Below are 18798 nucleotides of genomic sequence, written 5' to 3' on the forward strand. Positions count from 1 at the left end.
CGAGGAGGATTAACTCTGTCATTAAAAATAAAGGTGGACATAGAAGTATTGAAAAAATAAAAGATTTGAGTCTCAGTAATGAAAGGTGCACTGACTTTTGTTGCATTGAGTAGGTATAGATACATATTTTACCAAAAAATAAATAGATATACAACCCCAATTCTGAAAAAGGTTGAACAGTATGGAAAATGCAAAACAACAAACAAAAAGAGTCATTTGAAAATTTAATTCACCCTGTACTATATTGAAAATACTTTATTAACACAGTATTTGATGTTTAACTTTGTGAATTTAATGTATTTTTGAAAAATAAACTTATTTCAAATCTGATGACTGCAACACGTTCCAAAAAAGTTGGGACATGGCAATTTAGGACTAATAGCGATGCGACAAGTTACAAATTGGTAGGATTTTGGGCATTTCACCTTCTAGAGTGCACAATATAATTAAAAGATTCAAGGAATCCGGTCAAATCTCTGTGCGTAAAGAACAAGGCCAAAAACTACTACTGAATGTGCATGATCTCCGAACACTCAGACGTCACTGTCTCAAAAACCGTTATGAGTCTGTAAAGGATATCCAGACATGGGCCCGGAATACTTTAGTAAACCTTTGTCAGTCAACACCATTTGCTGCAAGTTAAGGCTTAACTATGCAAAGCAGAAGCCATACATCAACACTGTCCAGAAGCGCTGTCGACTTCTCTGAGCTCGGTCTCATCTGAGATGGACAGTAGCACAGTGGAATCATGTTTTGTGGTCCAACTAGTCAACATTTCAAATAGTTTTTGGAAAAAACAGACATTGTGTTCTCTGGGCCAAAGAGGAAAAGGACCATCCAAGTTGTTACATTTTGGAGCAACATATGCTGCCATCCAGACATTGTCTTTTTCCAGGGACGTCCCATCATTTTCCAGCAGGACAACACCAAACCACATTCTGCCCAGATTACAAGCCCATGGCTGCGTAAGTAGAGAGTGCATGTGCTAGCATGGCCTGACCTGTCACCGATTGAGAATGTGTGGCACATTATGAAGCGCAAAATAAATCAATGAAGGCCCCATACAGTTAAGCAGCTGAAGACATGCATAATGTATGATGTGGGGAAATTCTGCTTGCTAAACCTACCCAACTGGTGTATTTAGTGCCCAACCGCTTAATAAGTGTTATTAAAAGAAAAGGTGATGGTAAAGTCGACTGTGCCAACCTTTTTGGAGTGTGTTCCAGTCATCAGATTTAAAATGAGTTTATATTTTCAAAAATACAATAAATTCACAAAGTAAAATCAAATAATGTGTTAATAATTGTTTTCAATATAGTACAGAGTGAATTGAATTTTCAAATTACTCTTTTGTTCGGAATTGGGGTTGTATATATAAACAAAAAGAACATTTTCTTCGATGTGAAGAACATTGGATGTAAAATATGCATAGCTACCTTCAGATTTAGCACTGTAGGTTTAGCACTGTGATTTAGCACTGTGGTGTCGGGTTAGCGCATGAGTGATGTTTGGGTTTTTTTTAAAGCGTGCTCCATTAAAGTCCTAAATTACTGCACATCGGGTTTCACTTGCACACAAAGGGCTCTATTTATCAAGGTCTGGCGGACCTGATCCGACACTGCGGATCAGGTCCGCCAGACCTCGCTGAATACGGCGAGCAATATGCTCACCGTATTCAGCAATGCACCAGCAGCTCACAAGAGCTGCTGGTGCAACGCCGCCCCCTGCAGACTCGCAGTCATTCGGCCGCCAGCAGGGGGGTGTCAATCAACCCGATCATACTCGATCGGGGTTGATTTCCGGCGATGTGTGTCCGCCTGCTCAGAGCAGGCGGACAGGTTATGGAGCAGCGGTCTTTGTGACCGCTGCTTCATAACTGCTGTTTCTGGCGAGTCTGAAGACTCGCCAGAAACAGGGGCCATCAAGCTCCATACGGAGCTTGTTAAATAGAGCCCAAACAATCTACCTTTAATTTGCAATTTGTATGCTAACCTACACACTTTACAAGTTTACTTCTAGTGGTGTTTGCACGAGTGAATAGAGATGCGCATTCCGAGGTTTTGTGATCTGAATGCAGAAGATGGCGGCCCTTCATGCTGCTCGGCTACTATCAGTGCCAAATTCATGCTTGTACAATAGTAACACACTAAAATATGGATTTGCACATATTTTAGCGTCTTGCTGTTGCACAAGAATGAATTTGACGACTAAAATAGAAGTGCAACCCACATTCAGAGGTTCACAAAACAACCGAATGCGCATCTTTACAAGAAAAAGTGCTAAATAATGCACCATTTGTAATGCTGAGTACAGCAGAGATTACATGCCCTAACCAATTACACTACACTACAATGTCCCTTTAAAGACCATGATTGCAGATTTGAAAAGGCATGGCATACACTGGGTTCTTTAGGTCCATTCTTTAGGACCCAATAACAGGTTAAGTTACCTAGGTAAGTAAGCTGTTACTGACCTGCTCTATAAACTGTCTGTTCAATAACTAAAGGGATAGTGTAATTGTTTTCCATTGTTTTCACATTGATCAATTTTACCTGCTGTAATATACAGAATGTTACTGTGGAAACCTCAACCTGCACTAAAACTGTTTACACAAAACAAAATGTCACAGTCCCAGTGAAACAAAGGCAGGAGAGATTCCCAGGGTTAAAAGTACATTTATTCCTTACTTGCATTAAAAAGCATAATCGGCACAGCAAACAGACAGACACCACAGCTGACGCGTTTCCTTCCTCACGGGCAGTTCATCAGAGCTAAAGAACAAGTGTTTCTAACAGCTGTTAAATCAAGGGAGAGCAGTCATATTAACCTATCACAGTGAGGTATAACACACTCAATTTAACCATTAAATCGCTTAACCCTCAAACAAACATTCAAATGCAAAATTACATCTTACAAATACAGCTAAATATAAGAAAAACACTCATTTAAAAAATGAACATTTCAAATCGAGTAAATAGAATTTTATGGGAACCCCAAGAAAAATTGCAACATTGTAAATAACTGAGGCTGAAACCGCTTATTGCAAAGAGTAGCTACTTTAGTATAAAAGTTAAATGCAGTAAGAAGACCAGTGCTTTCCAAACTGTGTGTCGTGACACATTAGTGTGTCGGCAGCAGTGTGTAGGTATGTCCCTGCTTCAGCACAAATTTTGGTTTCTGACTTGCCGCCTACCTGCTATGCATATCACATGGTTGACACGTGATTGATACCTAGGGGTCACAGATCATCTTAACCTATTGGTGCAGCTCAGGGAACTGAAACTATTCCCATTGGCGGCACATTGGCTCCTGACTGCACGTGTAGTCTCCTTAATTGGCTCATGACTGCATGTGTAGTCAGTGACTGGATAGCAGTGTGTTTGTAGCGCAGGCAGTAGCCAGTCGGACTCACCGAGCTCTGAGGGTGGCAGCTTAAACGCTGAGCTGAAGTCAGTGGTTTTTTTTTGCAACTAGCTCCCAGTAGTGCATTGCTGCTCCTGCTCTTGATATATGGATAGGAAGGGGAAGCTTAAAAATGCTTGATGATGAAATGTGAGTGTCTTTATCTAATATTCCACTAAATATTCAGAAACTGTGCTCATCCCATCAACCTCAGACATCCCATTAAAATAGTATATATATATATAGTTATAGTAGTTATTAAACTTTTTTAATTCTTGCACATACTTAATGCTACTTGTAAATACATTGTTATTATATAATTTATGTAAGTGTCCGTATCTCCTAAAACACAGTCCAAAGAACGCAGCAGCACTCACCACTATGCAAAAAATTCCATCTTTATTGGGATATTCAAAGAAGAAAAGACAACGTTTCGGACCTCTAGTCCTTAGTCATGTCAATACATAAGTGCAGGTAACACACCTTAATATAGGGATGGGGGTTAAAAAACCACACCTACTAATTAACAATTTAACTGTGAATATACAAACATTTCTACAGTGTTACTTGTCCTAGAAGAGGATGCGCCATCTAGTGATAGATATATAGTAGTATCTCTTAAAACAAGTTAGTTTAACCTCCTGTTTGCCAGTACAACTCAATTACTGTGTCGCAAAATGATGTAGGTCTAAAAAGTGTGTCGCCAACATGAAAAGTTTGGAAAGCTGTGCAGTAGACAAAATAACTATTACATATTGTTACAAAAAATAACAACATTACAGAATATTAGATACAGAGACTAATCTATTAAAATGTTTAAAGAAAGACAGACAGATCATATTCTTTATTCATACCAACAGGGGCCATGGTTCCAATTTATTAATCCAAAATACTTCCTTTTGTTTTAAGAAAAGCTCTCTATTACCACCCCTTCTAGGTAAACCAATATGGTCAATTATTTGAAACCTAAGTTGACATACCCTGTGTCCTGCCTGAACAAAGTGTTCTGCTACTGGATTTTTTATTTTGCCATTTCTGATATCAGACCTATGTTCACATATCCTCTCACGGACCATCCTAGTGGTCTCTCCAATGTAGCTCCGCCCACATGGGCATTTAATCATGTAAATGGCAAAAGTGGTATTGCATGTAAATAGACCCCTGATGTTATATTTCTTTCCTGTACGTGGATGATAGAAAAATTTGCCCTTTACCATACTATTGCAACTAGCACAGCCTAAACATGGGTAACACCCCATATTTTTATCTGTAATATAACTCTGCACTTTACAGGGAGTGCAGAATTATTAGGCAAATGAGTGTTTTGACCACATCATTCTCTTTATGCATGTTGTCTTACTCCAAGCTGTATAGGCTCAAAAGCCTACTACCAATTAAGCATATTAGGTGATGTGCATCTCTGTAATGAGAAGGGGTGTGGTCTAATGACATCAACACCCTATATCAGGTGTGCATAATTATTAGGCAACTTCCTTTCCTTTGGCAAAATGGGTCAAAAGAAGGACTTGACAGGCTCAGAAAAGTCAAAAATAGTGAGATATCTTGCAGAGGGATGCAGCACTCTTAAAATTGCAAAGCTTCTGAAGCGTGATCATCGAACAATCAAGCGTTTCATTCAAAATAGTCAACAGGGTCACAAGAAGCGTGTGGAAAAACCAAGGCGCAAAATAACTGCCCATGAACTGAGAAAAGTCAAGCGTGCAGCTGCCAAGATGCCACTGCCACCAGTTTGGCCATATTTCAGAGCTGCAACATCACTGGAGTGCCCAAAAGCACAAGGTGTGCAATACTCAGAGACATGGCCAAGGTAAGAAAGGCTGAAAGACGACCACCACTGAACAAGACACACAAGCTGAAACGTCAAGACTGGGCCAAGAAATATCTCAAGACTGATTTTTCTAAGGTTTTATGGACTGATGAAATGAGAGTGAGTCTTGATGGGCCAGATGGATGGGCCCGTGGCTGGATTGGTAAAGGGCAGAGAGCTCCAGTCCGACTCAGACGCCAGCAAGGTGGAGGTGGAGTACTGGTTTGGGCTGGTATCATCAAAGATGAGCTTGTGGGGCCTTTTCGGGTTGAGGATGGAGTCAAGCTCAACTCCCAGTCCTACTGCCAGTTTCTGGAAGACACCTTCTTCAAGCAGTGGTACAGGAAGAAGTCTGCATCCTTCAAGAAAAACATGATTTTCGTGCAGGACAATGCTCCATCACACGCGTCCAAGTACTCCACAGCGTGGCTGGCAAGAAAGGGTATAAAAGAAGAAAATCTAATGACATGGCCTCCTTGTTCCTGATCTGAACCCCATTGAGAACCTGTGGTCCATCATCAAATGTGAGATTTACAAGGAGGGAAAACAGTACACCTCTCTGAACAGTGTCTGGGAGGCTGTGGTTGCTGCTGCAAGCAATGTTGATGGTGAACAGATCAAAACACTGACAGAATCCATGGATGGCAGGCTTTTGAGTGTCCTTGCAAAGAAAGGTGGCTATATTGGTCACTGATTTGTTTTTGTTTTGTTTTTGAATGTCAGAAATGTATATTTGTGAATGTTGAGATGTTATATTGGTTTACTGGTAAAAATAAATAATTGAAATGGGTATATATTTGTTTTTTGTTAAGTTGCCTAATAATTATGCACAGTAATAGTCACCTGCACACACAGATATCCCCCTAAAATAGCTATAACTAAAAACAAACTAAAACTACTTCCAAAACTATTCAGCTTTGATATTAATGAGTTTTTTGGGTTCATTGAGAACATGGTTGTTGTTCAATAATAAAATTAATCCTCAAAAATACAACTTGCCTAATAATTCTGCACTCACTGTAGTTTTAGAAGTACCTATATCGGCTTTAAATAGCCTATCTCTAAGATTCTTACTTCTCTTATAGGCCGGCATGAAGCCTGACTGAAACTCGATCACATGAGGGTTACATTGGCTAAATATGTGCCAGTGTCTCCTAAGAATAGAGTTAATATTACTGCTTAATGAGTTAAACTTTGTAACAAAAACAACACAATTCTGCTTCATCTTAACTTTAGGTTTTGTTGTCTCAAGCAGGCTGTTACGTGACACTGTTGCCACTTCTTCAATTTCTCTGTTAACTAAATCAGTGGGGTAACCCCTCACCTTAAATTTGTCACCCATCTGGTTCAACCTCTGTCTAACCAGTTTATCATCTGAAAAATTCTTCTTACTCTCAAGAGTTGACTCCGAGGTAATGACCTCTTAAGAGATTCTGGGTGAAAACTGTCAAAGTGAAGCAGGCTGTTTTTGTCAGTAGACTTAGTAAACAGATCTGTTGCAAAACTGTTGCCTAATTTATAGACTTTGGTGTCAAGAAATTCAATACTTTCCTCACTGTGCTTTAGTGTAAACTTAATATGTGTAGTTGCACTATTCAATTGATTGACAAACTCCCATAGGGACCCAATGTCGCCCAACCACACTCCAAATATATCATCTATGTAGCGCCACCAGGTGGCGCCACATAGGATGAAGAGATTGTTCTCAAAGACAAATCTCTCCTCAAAGATGTTCATAAATATATTTGCGTATGTTGAGGCGACATTGGATCCCATGGCTGTACCCTGTCTCTGAATATAAAATTCATCTTGAAATAAAAAAATAAATTACACCTAAGCACAATTTCAAGCAGTTCCAGAACAAAATCAATTTGACAACTATTAAGCGTGCTGAATTGTTGCAAAACTTTTTTTACTGCTCCTATACCAGATGCATGTGTTATTGAAGTGTATAAACTTGATACATCTAGAGTATATAGGATACTTTTCTCAGTTGCAATGTTTAAATCATTTAATTTAACCAGAAAATTGCTCGTATCTTTAATATAAGAGCTAGATAATTCTACAAAAGGTCTCAAAATGTGATCAAGATAGATAGAAATATTAGAGCATACTGAGTTCATGCTAGAGATAATAGGACGACCCGGAGGGGCCTGTAAATTTTTATGAACCTTGGGTAAGGTATATAGTACTGGTGTTTGTGCATATTCACGAGATAGGAACATAATTTCCTTTTTACCAATGATGCCATTTTTGAAGGCAAATAAAACCTTTTGATTGATTTCCTTTTCGATATTGAAAATAGGGTTATATGGTAAACATTGGTAAACCTCGTTGTCAGACAATTGGGTCTTAATTTCTTTCACATAATAATCTTTATCAAGGAGGACTGTTGCTCCGCCCTTATCTGCAGATTTCAAAATGACATTTTTGTTCATTTGTAAAGATTTTAAAGCTTTTATAGACCCATTATCTAAATGACCCTTGTTGTGACCATAAGAGTATGCATATTTGTTAACCTTTGTCTTTTTTAATGCCTTATGTTGTAAATTTTTAACATATCTAATACCAGTTTTGAAAAGATATCAATACTATGGTCATAGTTTGCTGGCATATATTTACTTTTAACCTTAAGACCAAGATTTTAAGATGTAACTCACTCAAACTTACTGCACCATTATCAGATTTATCAACATGACAATCATTAGAAAAGATAGATCTTAATTTCAATGATCTAAAAAATTTAAATAGATCTTTCTCTATCTCAAAAAAATCACATTTGGAAAAAGGGCAAAAAGAAAGTCCACGTTGTAATAATGCAGATTCAGTCTCTGTAATCTGTACCTGTGATAAATTTAAAACTAATGATTCACCCTTGTTCCCCGTCTGTTCCGGTTGCTCCTGCGGGGTGCCGTGCCTGTGTCTCGACCCCCACATCTGATCCTGCCTGTCTCGAGTCCCCCTTTGAGGACCCCAGATCTTGGCTGTGTTTGGTGTTCCGCCATGTCGGCGTCTGTTGTACCTCCGTCTCCGATAACCGGAAGTTCCTCTGACGTCATTTCCGTTCCGTTCCGATCTCCAGCGGTACACTGTCCCCAGTGAATAATCTTCCTCATTGCGAAGGAACTTGGTACGTTTACGTGCTTCCAGCACAGAGCGGAGTTTGGCCACAGCTTTATTAGTAGTCTCCATCACTTTATTTAGATCGTCCATCTTTAAACTTGCCTTTAATTCCAACTCAAGCTTTAACAATTCAGACTGCTGTGTATCGATTTCTTTTGGGATAAAGATAGCTACTAACCTAGGAAAAAATAGCAAGTAATAAACAAGAAAATTATCACTAAGCTGTTACTAAGAGATTACACTACACCAAATTGTACTGTAAAGATCACCTCTACAGGGAGTGCAGAATTATTAGGCAAGTTGTATTTTTTTTTTTTTTTTTTTTTAAACTTTTATTTATAACCAATAAAGGGTGCAAAGTTACAAGGTGCCTCTTCAGCCCACCTCACAGGATGAGCCAAGAAGGCAGATAAAACAATACAAGTAGTTGCAATTTAATACGATAACATACACGTATCTTCAAGAATTTTCAATAGACAGCCAGTGCTCTAAAAGATATGAGTTTGCACCGCTACATTGGGGTTTTTGACATTATTACTAAACAGAACAAAACAAAACAAAAAACAAACAAACAAACAAACAAAAAAAAAAAAAAAAACAGGAGAGGCAGAAGGGAGGGGGGGGGGGACAGGTGAGAGGGAGGGTAGAGTGGTAAGGGATGGGGGGAACAAACAAACTTATGTCATAAAACAGGGGAGACAGGAGGGAGGCAAGGGAGGGGAAGTCAGGGGAGGAGGAAGGATAGAGTGGTAAGAGATGAGGGGGACCTAGCGTGTGTATACAGCCCAACAAATAACATTTCTACATGTTTCGCAGGATAATCCATGAGTTATTGGGGTGATCTTAGGACAATACAATAATGGGCCAGCAATAGTGTTGGGTCACTTATATTGATGCAGAGTTTTCAAATTTCAATCAGAAAGACAGTGATCACCCTTTATGAAATACTGTTATACATTGCTGGAGTCATCGCAAAACAAAACTAAATAATAGGAAACCATAAACAAACTACAGCAAGTACCTTTTCCTAGTTTGTTATGTAATGATAACGTAGGATAACAGCTATAGAGTGACAAAGGGAATTATTAGTACGGGTAGTGGAGCGCATATGCCTTTGAATTTTAGGAAAATTTGTGAGGGCAAAGTGAAATTTAGAGTGGGTACTCTGCTAACAAAAAGACTGTGAGGTAGGAAGTAAGATTTCCTTATACATAAAATAAAACAGTAACAGAATTAATTAAAGACAGGCAAACACTGACAGCTAACTGCTTGCGAGCGTGTGCTTAGAGACACAAAGCCTGTAACCTAATAAGCAAAAATGTTTGCGAAATGGAGACTAGATGTGGACACAGGACAGCTGACCTGAGCTAGATTTGTCCGCAGTATAAAAGATAACATAGCTTAGTGCATAAAAATATGAAGTAAATTCCCTGCTATGAGATCGCTAGCGCTGCTTTAGATTGAACATTAGAGATGTGATACAGCCCATAAGGATACCTCAGTCATCCACAAACCCTTACCATAGAAATTTAGTACGTAGCCATTAACAAAGCATTCTTACATATATCTAAGAAAAAATTAAAATTAATGTCCATAAGTAAACATCTCAAGATGTATGCGTTACTCTTTCCAACGTCGGCAGCATTACTGAGAAAACATCAGTTAAGGTGTATAGAGAGTTGTGTTAATTAAGAAACAAAACTTGAACACAGAACAACAGTCAAAATCTCCACAACCAGCCAATAGTACAAAGAGACTGTGGCTCCGCAGTAAACATGCAGTACAGATTAGGTAAATTACCCGATTCCAGCCCGAGTTAGGTTTAAATAATTACAGTTCAGCGGAGCGCAGCCTGCCCGTGGTGGACAACAACCGCCATGCTGCTTTCCAGAATCAGGAGGGTGGATGTTAGCTCCTGCGACCAAACGCGGAGCCTGTGCAGAGACAGTGTGCTGTAGTAGATCAGGTGCAACTGCAGGTGGTCGTCGCACATACAGAGCGGGTGAAGTTGTGTCAGACTCCGTTAGGCCCCCATCACCCGGCCAAATACTCCACCCCAGAAGCATGGAGCAAGGTTGGGTAGCTTGATATCTCAGAGGGGAGCGGCTCTTCATCAGGCATTTCGGAAGGCAATTATTATGGTCCGTGGTCATCACATGTCCGCAGGTAATCGTAGCCCTCCCAGATAGTCTTTGCATGTATGCGCTAGCTGCTTCTTGTGAGTTGGGAGCTGCAATTGGCAGGCTTTTAACTTTATCATAGTGCAATGCCGCTCCAGCCGTAGCCGCCCCCATAGTAGCAACAAAGACTTTTCTATGATCATGGATCCTTACTGAAGTAGCGGGTGGGTCTGTAGCGAGTTGTATGGGGGAACTTGTAGGCAGGCTCTCCACCGTAACATGGCTCAGCGTCGCCCCAGCCACAGCCGCCATCTTGAATATATCGGAGGTTACTGCCTGTTTAGCCGGCTTCAAAATATGATAGCAAGCGGCGTCTGGTTCACGAAAATCCGCAGCCTGTTTAGGCAAATCTGTTAAATGATCACTATCTTCTTCCAAGCAGGGTATGTGTTCCAATATTTCTCTGCTTCTCTGGGAAGATCTGTCCTGTGTAGCGTCGCTGTTATCATCAGGAGAGACATTTTCTAAGCGGCACCATTTTGTCGCCACATTCTTAGAACCTGGGGCCTGGATCTCGATCAACAGATGTTGTGTGGCCTCCTCCAGCTTAATGAAAGCTGGTAGTAACAGATTCTTTAAAGAAAGCACCAATTCCAGATGCTGGTTGTTGTCTGAGGTAGAGCTAACCATTTTGTATTCGGGGCTGCACAGAATAACACTCTGTATTCCGCTCCGGTTACCAAACTCTCCTAACTTCACACAATTCTCTGACTTCTCGGGGGCCAGGTGATGTCAATCCTGATCCCAGAAGGGTTCCCAAACAGCCGAACTGCTAAGGGAGATTAGGATGGCTTGATATTTGGCCACTTTTAAGCAGAAAGTTTAAGATGATATGCAGAGCTTCATCGTCTTGTGGCCATCTTGGGTCGCCGCCCACCGGAAGTCGGCAAGTTGTATTTTTGAGGATTAATTTTATTATTGAACAACAACCATGTTCTCAATGAACCAAAAAAACTCATTAATATCAAAGCGGAATAGTTTTGGAAGTAGTTTTTAGTTTGTTTTTAGTTATAGCTATTTTAGGGGGATATCTGTGTGTGCAGGTGACTATTACTGTGCATAATTATTAGGCAACTTAACAAAAAACAAATATATACCCATATCAATTATTTATTTTTACCAGTGAAACCAATATAACATCTCAACATTCACAAATATACATTTCTGACATACAAAAACAAAACAAAAACAAATCAGTGACCAATATAGCCACCTTTCTTTGCAAGGACACTCAAAAGCCTGCCATCCATGGATTCTGTCAGTGTTTTGATCTGTTCACCATCAACATTGCGTGCAGCAGCAACCACAGCCTCCCAGACACTGTTCAGAGAGGTGTACTGTTTTCCCTCCTTGTAAATCTCACATTTGATGATGGACCACAGGTTCTCAATGGGGTTCAGATCAGGTGAACAAGGAGGCCATGTCATTAGATTTTCTTCTTTTATACCCTTTCTTGCCAGCCACGCTGTGGAGTACTTGGACGCGTGTGATGGAGCATTGTCCTGCATGAAAATCATGTTTTTCTTGAAGGATGCAGACTTCTTCCTGTACCACTGCTTGAAGAAGGTGTCTTCCAGAAACTGGCAGTAGGACTGGGAGTTGAGCTTGAATCCATCCTCAACCCGAAAAGGCCCCACAAGCTCATCTTTGATGATACCAGCCCAAACCAGTACTCCACCTCCACCTTGCTGGCGTCTGAGTCGCACTGGAGCTCTCTGCCCTTTACTAATCCAGCCACGGGCCCATCCATCTGGCCCATCAAGACTCACTCTCATTTCATCAGTCCATAAAACCTTAGAAAAATCAGTCTTGAGATATTTCTTGGCCCAGTCTTGACGTTTCAGCTTGTGTGTCTTGTTCAGTGGTGGTCGTCTTTCAGCCTTTCTTACCTTGGCCATGTCTCTGAGTATTGCACACCTTGTGCTTTTGGGCACTCCAGTGATGTTGCAGCTCTGAAATATGGCCAAACTGGTGGCAAGTGGCATCTTGGCAGCTGCACGCTTGACTTTTCTCAGTTCATGGGCAGTTATTTTGCGCCTTGGTTTTTCCACACGCTTCTTGCGACCCTGTTGACTATTTTGAATGAAACGCTTGATTGTTCGATGATCACGCTTCAGAAGCTTTGCAATTTTAAGAGTGCTGCATCCCTCTGCAAGATATCTCACTATTTTTGACTTTTCTGAGCCTGTCAAGTCCTTCTTTTGACCCATTTTGCCAAAGGAAAGGAAGTTGCCTAATAATTATGCACACCTGATATAGGGTGTTGATGTCATTAGACCACACCCCTTCTCATTACAGAGATGCACATCACCTAATATGCTTAATTGGTAGTAGGCTTTCGAGCCTATACAGCTTGGAGTAAGACAACATGCATAAAGAGGATGATGTGGTCGAAATACTCATTTGCCTAATAATTCTGCACTCCCTGTATATGTGCAGATTCATATGAACTGGCTATCAATGTATCATATCAACTATTATGTAGTATTAACTATTGTCTGACAATTTATAATTTAACATCGCTGGTTTTATTCATCCCTAAAGGAGAACCAGTTCTTAGCGTATATATCCAAAAAATGTCTATAAATTGTTCTATACCTTGAAATTTAAAGTATTCAATGTGCTCAAAGAAGTGCTTGGCAACTGGTGTTTTAGGCACCGCTTCCTCTAAAGACAGTAAGTGTACTCTGATCCTGCCCTTGAGACCCCTAGAGGTGAGTCCAACGTATTGAAAATTGCAAAACATACATGTGATAAGATATACAATAAAAGTTGAATTGCAATTGATACGTTCTCTGATATTATAGGTATGCTCTGTATTTGTAGAAGAAAATGTATCACCTACTAAGGCATATTCACAGCATTTACAGGGTATGCCCCCACATTTGTAAAAGCCCTGTTTCCTGGATAACCAGCTATCTGTCCTATTAATTGTAGTGTTTGACTTAGAGCTAAAATTCTTGCTGATCTTATCTCCTATCGTATCTGATCTGCATGAGATAAAGTTACAATTACTAAATATTTGTTTGAGGTCCTCATTTCTCTCTAAAAGCAGTAGTCTTTTCCTGATGATATTACAAATATCATTGTACTGTCTACTATATTTAGTAATGAAGTTTATGCCTTTCCGCTCTGGATTATTTCTGTTTGTATTTTTGACTCTGTCTCTTTCAAAGCCTGACACAAAGGTAAACAATCAATTCAATTCACACTGGTCATAACCCCTATCTGCAAGACGTGTGGTTAGATCATTAGCATGTTTCCAGTAATCATTTAAATTAGTACAATTACGTCTCAGCCTGATCAACTGGCCCTTAGGTATACCTTTCTTAAGATGATTAGGATGTAAAGAGTCTGCTCTCAATATGGTGTTACCAGAGATTTATTTTCTGCATACTTCAGTGACTATATTCTGGTCAGTGTGACTGATCAAGACATCCAAATAGGGTATATTGTTAACTGAGGCACTATAGGTACATTTTAGATTAACAGCATTTTCATTTAAGTAATCAATGAAATTACTCAAATCTCTACATGTGCCCCCCCATACTATTAGAATATCATCTATATATCTAGTATATAGTTTAATGTCAGTTTTATAGCTGTTCTCAACACCAAAGATTTTCTTAATCTCAAAATCAGCAAGGAATAAATATGCGTACGAAGGCGCGAATTACGCCCCCATCTCTGTCCCTCTGAGCTGTATAAAAAATTCACCATTGAAAATGAAATAGTTACGATTTAACAAGAAGGTGATAGCCTGTAAGATAAATCCAACAAGTTTGGTATCATAACCTGAATACCTCTCCAACATCCTTTTGACAGAACTAATCCCTAGATCATGTGGGATACAAGAGTACAGTGAAACTGCATCTATAGTGGAAAAAGTGTAACTTTCTCTCCACTGAAAATTCTGTACAAGTCTGAGTAAATGTTTGGTGTCCCTAAGGAAACCAGACAGGGACTGAACAATAGGCTGAAGCTGTGCATCTACCCATTGTCCCAACTACTCCCCCAGGGAGCCAATAGCTGAAAATATAGGCCTCACTGGAGGATTAGTTGGAGACTTCTGCACTTTTGGTAAATACTTAATGATTGGTAATCTAGGATGCTCAACAAAAATGGATTCACTGGTTTTAATTGTGAGTACAGAACTTTCCATCCCCGAATCTAATAAATGTTTGAGCTCCTTTTGTAACTTAACAGTAGGATTAAATGTAAGCTTCTTGGGGTCGATCCGATAAAAATCGTCGCCCGCAAAAGCCGGATAGGATTCTATCAGCCAATCGGAATTAAGTTAAAAAAATCTGATTGGCTGATTGAATCAGCCAATCAGATTCAAGTTCAATCCGATTGGCTGATCTAATCAGCCAATCAGATTGAGCTCGCATTCTATTGGCTGATCGGAACAGCCAATAGAATGCGAGCTCAATCTGATTGGCTGATTGGATCAGCCAATCGGATTGAATTTGAATCTGATTGGCTGATTCAATCAGCCAATCAGATTTTTTTAACTTAATTCCGATTGGCTGATAGAATCCTATCAGCCAATCGGAATTCGGCGGACGCCATCTTGGATGACGTCATTTAAAGGTACCTCATTCCAAGTTTAGCAGTCGGCCGGGATGGATGCTCCGCGGCGGCGGAGCGAAGAAAGAAGATTGAAGATGCCGCCGGAAGAATGAAGACTTTGCTGCCGCTTGGAGGAAGACGTCGCCGGAGGAAGAATTCTTCTTTGCCGCTTGGAGGACGACATCGCCCGGATCGGATCAGGAGTTCGGCCCGGTGTGGTGAAGACAAGGTAGGGAGATCTTCAGGGGGGTAGTGTTAGGCTTTTTTAAGGGGGGTTTGGGTGGGTTTAGAATAGGGGTATGTGGGTGGTGGGTTGTAATGGGGGGGGGGATTGTATTTGTTGAATGCAAAAGAGCTGAATTCTTTGGGGCATGCCCCACAAAAGGCCCTTTTAAGGGCTGGTAAGGTAAAGAGCTTTGAAATATGTTTAATTTAGAATAGGGCAGGGAATTTTTTTTATTTTGGGGGTTTATTATTTTATTAGGGGGCTTAGAATAGGTGTAATTAGCTTAAAAATCTTGTAATCTTTTTTTTATTTTTTGTAATTTAGTGTTTGTTTTTTTTTGTAATTTAGTTTAGTTAATTTAATTGTATTTTTAGATAGATGTTTGTACTTTATTTAATTTATTGATAGTGTAGGTGTATTTATAACTTAGGTTAGGATTTATTTTACAGGTAATTGGGTAATTATTTTAACTAGGTAGATATTAAATAGTTAATAACTATTTAATATCTATTATACCTAGTTAAAATAATTAACAATTTACCTGTAAAATAAATATTAACCCTAACATAGCTACAATGTAATTATTAATTATATTGTAGCTATCTTAGGGTTTATTTTATAGGTAAGTATTTAGATTTAAATAGGAATATTTTAGTTTATAAATTAATTAGATTAATTTAATATAAATTTAGTTAGGGTTAGATAGAGTTAATATAGTTAATATAAATACTATAGTAACTATATTAACCCTAATATAATTAGGGTTAATATAGTTAATATATATAATGTAATACCTATATTAACTATAATATACTTAGGGTTAATATAGATAATATAGCTGGCGGCGGGGTAGGTAGATTAAATTAGGGGTTAATCATTTTAATAGAGATGGCGGCAGTGTAAGGGGCTTACATTAGGGGTTAATAATTTTAATATAGATGGCGGCGGTGTTAGGGGCTCACTTTAGGGGGTTATAGATATAATATAGCTGGCGGCGGGGTACGGGAGCGGCGGTTTAGGGGTTAATAACTTTATTAGGTTGCGGCGGGGTAAAGGAGCGGCGGTTTAGGGGTTAATAGCTTTTTTATTGTTAGGCTAGTGAGGGGGGATAGCGGATAGAGGGTTAGACAGTGCGGGCTATGTTAGGGAGGCGTGTTAGACAGTGCGGGCTATGTTAGGGAGGCGTGTTAGACAGTGCGGGCTATGTTAGGGAGGCGTGTTAGACAGTGCAGGTGTTTTAGACTTTAGTCAGGTTTTATAGGCGCCGGCAGATTCTAACGTGGCGCAAGTCACTGGCGACGCCAGAAATTTGTACTTACGCAGATTTCTGGACATCGCTGGTTTGTGAGACTTACGGCACGTTAGCATCTGACGGCGACCTATATGGGATGGCTCGAGTTGCGAGCTGAAACTGCGGGCGACGCCGGTTCCCTCGCTTGCGCCGCAAACTGCGATCGATATCGGATCGCGCCCCTTGTATGTATGTGTGTCCCCAAGCTGTCTATATGCTTCTCTAAGATACTAACAGCTTAGTGATAGTTTTCTTGTTTATTACTTACTAGTTTTTCCAAGGTTAGTAGCTACCTTTATCCACAAAGAGTGACTTTAATGATGTATTGCACTTTGTTTTACCTGAGGCTTTAACGGCTTTGAAATATATTTGCAAGTGCTTGTTTTGTCTACTGAGTGCATTTAACTTTTATAACTTTTATTAAGTAGCTACTCTTTGCAATAAGCGGTTTCAGCCTCAGTTATTTACAATGTTGCAATTTTTCTTGGGGTTCCCATAAAATTCTATTTACTCGATTTTAAATGTTCGTTTTTTAAATGACTGTTTTTCTTATATTTAGCTGTATTTGTAAGATGTAATTTTGCATTTGAATGTTTGTTTGAGGGTTAATCGATTTAATGGTTAAATTGAGTGTGTTATACCTCACTGTGATAGGTTAATATGACTGCTCTCCCTTGATTTAACAGCTGTTAGAAACACTTGTTCTTTAGCTCTGATGAACTGCCCGTGAGGCAGGAAACGCGTCAGCTGTGGTGTCTGTCTGTTTGCTGTGCCGATTATGCTTTTTAATGCAAGTAAGGAATAAAATGTACTTTAAACTCTGGGAATCTCTCTCTGCCTTTGTTTCACTGGGACTGTGACATTTTGTTTTGCATGATTATAATTTTGAGAATAGGGGTTTTGGAGAGCCCTAACAGTTCCGGAGTCTGATGCAGCTCTCATCTGTAATACTATCTGGTGAGTTACAGAGGCTACACGCTGCAATTATTTCTGGCAACACCTGCCCTATACATAGAGGAGAGCGCTAAGTTGCAGCAATATGGAGTATGCAGCTTGTAAGTGATTTTATTCTCTGACCGTTAACATCTTCAGTGCAGTAAGCCCTTTGTTACACGTTACTTGGAATGCATTGTTAAGTAAGACCTTGTGATATCCGCGAGAGTGGGACTCTTGATTTGAGTTGTTTTCACTAGGGAACCATTTATACATATGGTGTCAATACTGATAAAGTCTCTGAAAAGTTTTTGGATTTAACTAAAACTGTTTACACTGCTGTTATTGCTACAGATAAGCTATGTAATCAAGAGGCATCAAAAGAAATCAAGCTTCTAGTTGGAGAAAGACCAGCCATTTTTAAAGGATCTTTGTACATCAACTTTAAATACAATTAATTATTAGCTGCTGTTTGCTTGAGTACACTGTCTCTATAAGACATCTTAATACACTGGCATGTTAGTAGATCCTGAGAGACGGAAGAGAAAAACCTGCTTTTAAACTATATAAAAAAATGAAATGTTTGTTTGTGTCAGGGGCATCTCGCTCTACTCGAACCATGACTGCAGCAGTAAACTGTGGATTGCTATGCTATAGAGCACTGGTTTTCAAATCTGCCTTCATGCCTCCCTAACAGGCCAGATTTCTAGGATTACCTTGGGTGAGAGCAGGTTAATAACAGTTTACTAATCAGCTGATTATTTCACCGGTGCTTCAGTTCAGATATCCACAAAATGTAGCCTGTTCGGAAGGCCTGAGGACAGGTATGAAAGCCAGTGAGATAGAGAATTCACTGTTTACATGAAGCTACTGTTGAATTTGTCAGTAGAACTGCACATGCACAGTTTGAATGCTAACTGATCCAGGAGCGTGTATTTAGATGTAACTATTTTAACAAGTGTTAACACAGGGGGTTGTGTGTGACCAGGGGCTGAATGAGAGTGAGGTACAGGCACAGATTAGTGGTGCTGTGAGTTGCAGACATGTTCAACTGGCTGGGGAAGCAGAATGGGCAAGAGCAGCAAGATGTTCTGCAGATGGTGACAGGTGACTTGCAGTGTCTGTATAAGGGGAAGCTACTTTCCTTCGAATAGCATTACCTTGAGTTTCACTCATCGCCTTTCGAGGAACCTGCCCATGGTGTTGTTGGTGGGACAGTAAAGCTTGGACAAGACCACCTTTA

Source organism: Bombina bombina, chromosome 2, assembly GCF_027579735.1.
Source record: "Bombina bombina isolate aBomBom1 chromosome 2, aBomBom1.pri, whole genome shotgun sequence".
NCBI lineage: Eukaryota > Metazoa > Chordata > Amphibia > Anura > Bombinatoridae > Bombina > Bombina bombina.